The sequence below is a fragment of the Rattus norvegicus genome, chromosome 15 (assembly GCF_036323735.1).
Source record: "Rattus norvegicus strain BN/NHsdMcwi chromosome 15, GRCr8, whole genome shotgun sequence".
NCBI lineage: Eukaryota > Metazoa > Chordata > Mammalia > Rodentia > Muridae > Rattus > Rattus norvegicus.
Window position 1 is genome coordinate 31,884,602 of NC_086033.1, and position 6,367 is coordinate 31,890,968.

Consider the following 6,367-nt stretch of genomic DNA (forward strand, 5'->3'; position numbering starts at 1 on the left):
TCGTAAACACTTTGGATCTATCATTTGAGGTTGTCAGAATCTTCACAGACCTGTGGTTGGAGAGATGGCCCAGTGTAGGTACGGGTTGCATCTTCTGTTGCTGTGATAAAGTATACTGACAAGAGCAAATTGGGGGAAAAGGTTTATTCTGGTTCATAGTTCAAGCGTACAGGCCATCACAGTGGGGAAATCCTGGTGGCAGTAGCTTGAGGTAGCTGGCCACATAAAGCCACAACCAGGAAGCAGAATACTATGTTGGTATCTGGTAGCTTCCTTCTTTTTATGCTGTGCAGGATTCAAGTGCCGGAAGTGCTGGTCTTGTTTAGCTGGGTCTTCCCATCTCAATTAATCTATTAAAATAATCCCTTCAAAGCCCCCCCCCCCCCCCCCCCGTGGAGGCTAACGATATGAAGAATCCTTCACAGGTGTCTCTGGAGGCTTATCTCTTAGGTGAGTCCGGATTCTGTGAAGTTGATAGACAGCATTAACTGTAGGATGATGTCATTACGCAGCAAGGCGGGTCCAGGATAAGGCGTGGCCTATCATTGGATGAGAAGGAAGGGTAGGCGGGGAAAAGTCTAGGAAGGAGGGAGGAGGAAGGGAAGCAAGGAAAATCAAGATGGAGACAACAGAACAGGGTGATCCAGATCCAGGTGGACTGGGTCGTTTTCGTCTAGGTGGGTGGTCTAAATCTTTATTAATTGGCAGGGAATTTGTAATGTGGATGTATTGTGGATTGGGAACTCTAATTGCTAAATTACAAGTTTCTGGAACTTTGATTTTCCGGGCTAAAGAGAACAGTGTGTGAAAGAAATGGCTGAGAGGCAGTTGGAGTGTGTGGATCTGGTTCTGTTGCCCACACGGAGTAAGAACTCGAAAGGGCCCACAGAACGAGGTGTGTGTGTGTGTGTGTGTGTGTGTGTGTGTGTGTGTGTGTGTGTGTGTGTGTGGTGTGTGTGTGTGTGTGTGTGTGTGTGTGTGTGTGTGTGTGTGTGTGGTGTGGTAACTACTGCCTAGGGGACCAGTGGAGAGGAGGCTTAAAGGGAAACAGCTAGGAGAGGGCAGTTTTCGAACCTGTGGTAGGGTAGCGAGTGAGTGGTTCCAGCTCGAGGGAACTGATAGAAAACGTTCCTTTTTAATTTTTATTGCAGCAATTAACCATCACGCGGGTTAAAGCGCTTGCTACTGAAGCATGAAGATCTGAATTTGGATCTCAAAAGCTCATGCGAAGCAGAATGTTGAGGAAGTGTGGCCAGGGTGTGGAGGCCAGGCGTATGTCCAGGATATCCCTGTATGGAGGTCTATGAAGCTGTGAAGGTGAAGCCTGGATTGGGTTGAAAACTCCAAAATGTTGGAGATGTCAGGGTTGTGGGATACCTGCCAAGGAGAGCTGCAGACCAAGTGTGGAACCAACACAGAGAAGTGTGATGCAGTCAACAAAGCTGAGAGGAGTTGGAGATCAGAAGACGGCTTTGACGGCAGACATAGATGCCGAATTTGGAGATGGCCCAGCTGTTCTTCAGTCTTCCTTTGGTCCAGCGTTTCCTCACTGTTCTCCCTTCCCTCCCTTTTGGAATAGTAATGTCTGTTCTTTGCCATTGTATATTAGAAGTGTATATTCTGCTTTTTTATTTTGATTTTACAGGGGGTTACAGCTCGGAGATTGCCCTGCGTCGTGGAAGATTTTGAACTTTGGACTTTTACATGGTGTTGAGACTGATGAACTGCTGGGACTTTTGAAGTTGGACTAAATGCAATTTTTTTGCATTTTGATATGACTCTACGTCTGTGGGGGCCAGAGGGTGGAATGTGGGGGATTAAATAAGAACAAACCCCAAAAGATCATGTATTTGAATGCATAGTCACTTGGGAGTGGAAGTGTTTGATAGGATTACAAGGTTTATGAGGTATGGGAGAAGGTATAGAACATGCTTGTTGGAAGAAGCCCATGCCAAATCCAGTGCCCTCCCCCCTCCTTGTGGCTCAAGATGTTGCTATCAACCACTTTTCTAGCACCATGCCTGCCTTCGTACCACCATGCCCCAAACATACTCCTGCTGCTCCCCTCCACCCCCACATCTCGCTGATGATAATGGACTAAACCTCTGAAACTGTATACAAGCCCCCAATGAATGATTTCTCTTCTAAGAGTTGCCATGGTCATGGTGTCTCTTCACAGCAATTGAACAGTAAATAAGACAGGGGTAGCCAAGTGCTCTCCTGTTAGATTTAGGCACGTTCCATAGGAGGGAACCCGTGTCTGTACCGTGAATCAGGCCAAGAACTCATAGTTGGGAGCTTATGGGATCCAAGGGTGAACTTATTTCTATAATTTTGGTAAATGGACACAGAATCAAACTGCCTCTAAGTCTGCATCTCTGTAGCTAGGGCAACTCTCAGATCTCCTCCGAGAAATTTCTTTACACTATACACAGTGGTTAACCCAGAAAGTCACAACTGATCAAAGGTCAGAGAGTAAGTGTCTATGAAGTGCTCACCCACAAATGGATCAGCTATTTCATATCTCTCATCTATGGAAGAGGGGACAGAACGATCGTAAGAGCCAGATGTTGGAGAGGACTTGAGCAAAACAGTGACTGCCTCCTGCCCTCGGACTCCCAGCAGCTACAGCTGCTTGCACAAGACCTGCACAAGATCAAGCCGGTCAACATTCCAGCGTGGCAGGCAGGCAGGCATAGGGCTCACAACTCCCCACCCCTAGCTAAGGAGCTATTGACAGTTGATGGCTTCTAGGGTAGGGAAAATCAGTTCTTAAGGATGTGGTCCCTAGTAGACCAATCACACCCTACAAATGCCTCTATATACTCAAGTATATGGGCAGCACAAGTTAGACATGATGGGGTTTTTCTTAAGTAATGAGGGAGAGCTGAGTGTGTATCTCAGAGTGTGAGAGAGTTTGCTGTTCCTACAGAGGACCCAGGCTCCATTCCCAACATCCGCATGGGAGCTGACGACCACCCTTAACTCCAGTTCCAAGGAGACCCAATGCTCTTCCGTTTTCTCAGCCAGCAGGCACACATGATGTGTATACATATACATGTAGGCATCGGCACATACAGAATACAAAGTTCTAGGAGGAGGAGCAGCAGTGCTCAGGAAGCAGAGGCAGGCAGATTTCTGAGTTTGAGGCCAGTCTGGTCTACAGAGCAAGTTCCATGACAGCCAGGGCTACACAGAGAAATCCTGTCTGAAAAAAATCAAAAGGAAGGAGGAGGAAGAGGAAGAAAAGGAGGCAGCATGAAGTTGGAGATCTGGAAGGAGTGAGAGGTTGGGTGGGAAGTGAATATGATCAAAATTATATGAGTTATGAAATTCTGGAAGAATTAATAAAAATGTGTTTGGAGGGAGCTGGAGAGATGACTCAGTAGTTAAGAGCATTAGCTGCTCTTGTAGAAGACTCAGGTTCAGGTCCAAGCCTGGCAGCTTTGTATTTTGTATTAACAAATACATAACATTCTTGTTGCTTTTAAACAAGAGCTCTCTATGTAGAACAGGCTGGATTTGAACTCACAGATATCCTCCACCTACCTGCATCTGCCTCCTAAGTGCTGGGATTAAAGGCCTAGCATTGTATTTTTCCAAAGAGGGACAACTTTGACAGATGAGATGGCTCAGTGGGTAAGGATGCCTGCCACCAATCCTGACAACTTAAATCCAATCGATGCAACTTCCTGGGTGGAAGGAGAGAACTGAGTGACTCATGAAAGTCGTTCTCTGACCTTCATAGGAATGTGTGCTCATGCACTCCAGGGTACACACGCAGTAAATGAACAAGTAAACAGATAGATGGAGAAGATGATGGTATAACAGGAAGAGGCATCACCAATGACCTGAATTCAACCTTAGAACTCATATACTGGTGGAGAGGCCCAACTCCCAAAAGTCCCTGACCTAGACACACATGACCATGTATCCTCAAACACAACACACACACATACATGGATGCATACATACATACACACAGAGAAATAAAATGTTTCATTAAAAAAAATCCAATATGGGGGCTGGGGATTTAGCTCAGTGGTAGAGCGCTTACCTAGGAAGCGCAAGGCCCTGGGTTCGGTCCCCAGCTCCGAAAAAAAAAGAACAACAAAAAAAAATCCAATAGTAATGGCATATATGTAATGTTAGCACTGGGAGGTAGAGGCAGAAAGGAGGAGTTCGAGGCCAGCCTTAGCTACACAAGACTGCCTCAAACACTAAGAAAAAGGGAGCTGAAGAGTTGGCTCAGCAGTTAAGAGTGCTTGCTACTCTTTCAGAGGGCAGTACCTAGCACCCACATCTGGCAACTTACAACTGGCACGTTAACTGTTAACTCAGGCCACAGGGGATCTGACGTCCTCTTCTGGCTTACACATGATGTGGATTTGCAGGCACTTACACACACCACACACACACACACACACACACACACACACAGAGAGAGAGAGAGAGAGAGAGAGAGAGAGAGACAGACAGAAATAAATAAATCTTGGAGGGGAAAAAGAAGTTGGGAGTGTATGGAAGAAATATGTACAGGTAAGACAAAATCAACAAAACACTGAAAGGAGATGCTGAGAGTCGGAGAAGCTAAGGAAGGAAGGAAGGAAGGAAGGAAGGAAGGAAGGAAGGAAGGAAGGAAGGAAGGGAGGGAGGGAGGGAAGTAGTAGAACCAAAGTGACTGGAGGCTAAGCTACCCAACCAGAGCTGAAACCATGGCAGACTGATAGCTCCTGCTCCACCCAAAGTTAAAGCAGCAGGGGTGTAGGGCACATTCTGGATCCTCCTTCCTCCTCCCCGCCCCAATCTTCCCCCTGATAGCTGAAACTACAGCAAGATTATTCTGAAAGGGAGCCTGGGAAATGTAGTTTGCAATAAGTTGCACAATGACTCTCAAAACAGGTGAGCAGTTGGCGGACAACCTCTTATTTACAAACAGTCTAGTGTTTTTGTTTTTGAGGTAGGCCCTCACTATGCAGTATTGGCTTGTCTGGAACTTACTAGGTAGACCAGACAGGTCTCAAACCCCCAGAGATCCACCTGCCTTGGCCTCCTGAGGGCCGGAACTAAAAGTATACACCAACATGAACAGCTGTTTTTAAATAAAAATCTAATCTAGAAAGTAATCAGACGCTAAAAATCCTTGTTCTACTCTGACATGGTGACAAGTTTATGATCCCATCACTTGGAAGTAGAGGCAAGAGAATCAGGAATTCAAAGCCAGCCTAGAATACAAGAGACCCTCCCTAAAACAAAGTCTTTGATCTGAGGATTCTAGAATCTACCATGTCAAGTTAAGCAGCAGGGAGTCTGGTCCAGATGACTTGACTGAGTCTTGTTGTTTGAGTCTAGCTCTTTTATATGCTAAGAGTTTGATTTAGAAACAAGTTATCTCAACCATCTGTGACTCAGTTTCCAACACTGACTTCTCAGAGGTGTGGTCACCTTTCAAAGGCCATGAATAATGCCTAGCCGATGATAAGTGATCCCTAGAAGCACTGAAAATAGTTGTTGACATTTATTTTAATCACACACACACACACACACACACACACACACACACACACACCAGCACACGGGTACATGGAATTTTTTTTCTTTTTTTTTTTTTTTCTGGAGCTGGAGACCGAACCCAGGGCCTTGCGCTTGCTAAGCAAGCACTCTACCACTGAGCTAAATCCCCAACCCCAGGTACATGGAATTTATTCGTGTTTCATATACACATCACAAGTAACCTGAAGATAAATTTCATCAATATTTTAGCAATTCTGCAGATGAAACAAAGTTTCGCTGTACAGAATTTTCCACCACTGTGGCAGGTGGCTGTGGCACTATGTTGGTGCTCAAATAGTTTAAAATTGTGGGAGCCATTCAGATTTGAATTTTCTGATTAGGGGAACATACTGAACTTCTCCATACCAGCACTTCCTTAACTGCAAAATGAAAGTAACCACAGAATCTATCTTACAGGACTGTGGACAAGACAGACAAACATCTGGCTGTTAAATATTTACTATATGTGTCCTAAATGTACTTAGGTATAAGTCTGAAATGTGAAGTTTGTAAATATTACCCACGTGTGCCACAGGAAATCGGAAACCCACAAAATTTAATAATACCACCCTGTGACTGAGAATAATGGTTGCTATTGGACTGGAGCACTTCACTTCCTATGTCTGCCAACGTGCTTAGGCCTTGATCTACATTATTACCCTAAATGTTCACAAGTACCATAGGAGGGAGTCGCACTATCAAGACCCTCAATTTTACAAGGACTGCTGAACGGAAGAGTTCACGGAACCAGCAAGTGAAGCCATATTGTGTATTTACTACTCGTTGCGATCTTACTGGATCTCAGCACGGGAGC

At 45.3% G+C, this 6,367-nt stretch overlaps 1 long non-coding RNA gene across 1 annotated transcript; it reads left to right on the forward strand.

Annotated features, from left to right (window-relative positions):
• Nucleotides 1-556: 556 nt before the first annotated feature.
• LOC102550180 (uncharacterized) lies at nt 557-1,840 on the forward strand. The gene is made up of 2 exons (XR_359931.3): nt 557-677; nt 1,152-1,840. It is a non-coding gene; the product is annotated as an uncharacterized LOC102550180 (long non-coding RNA).
• The last annotated feature ends 4,527 nt before the right edge of the window (nt 1,841-6,367 follow it).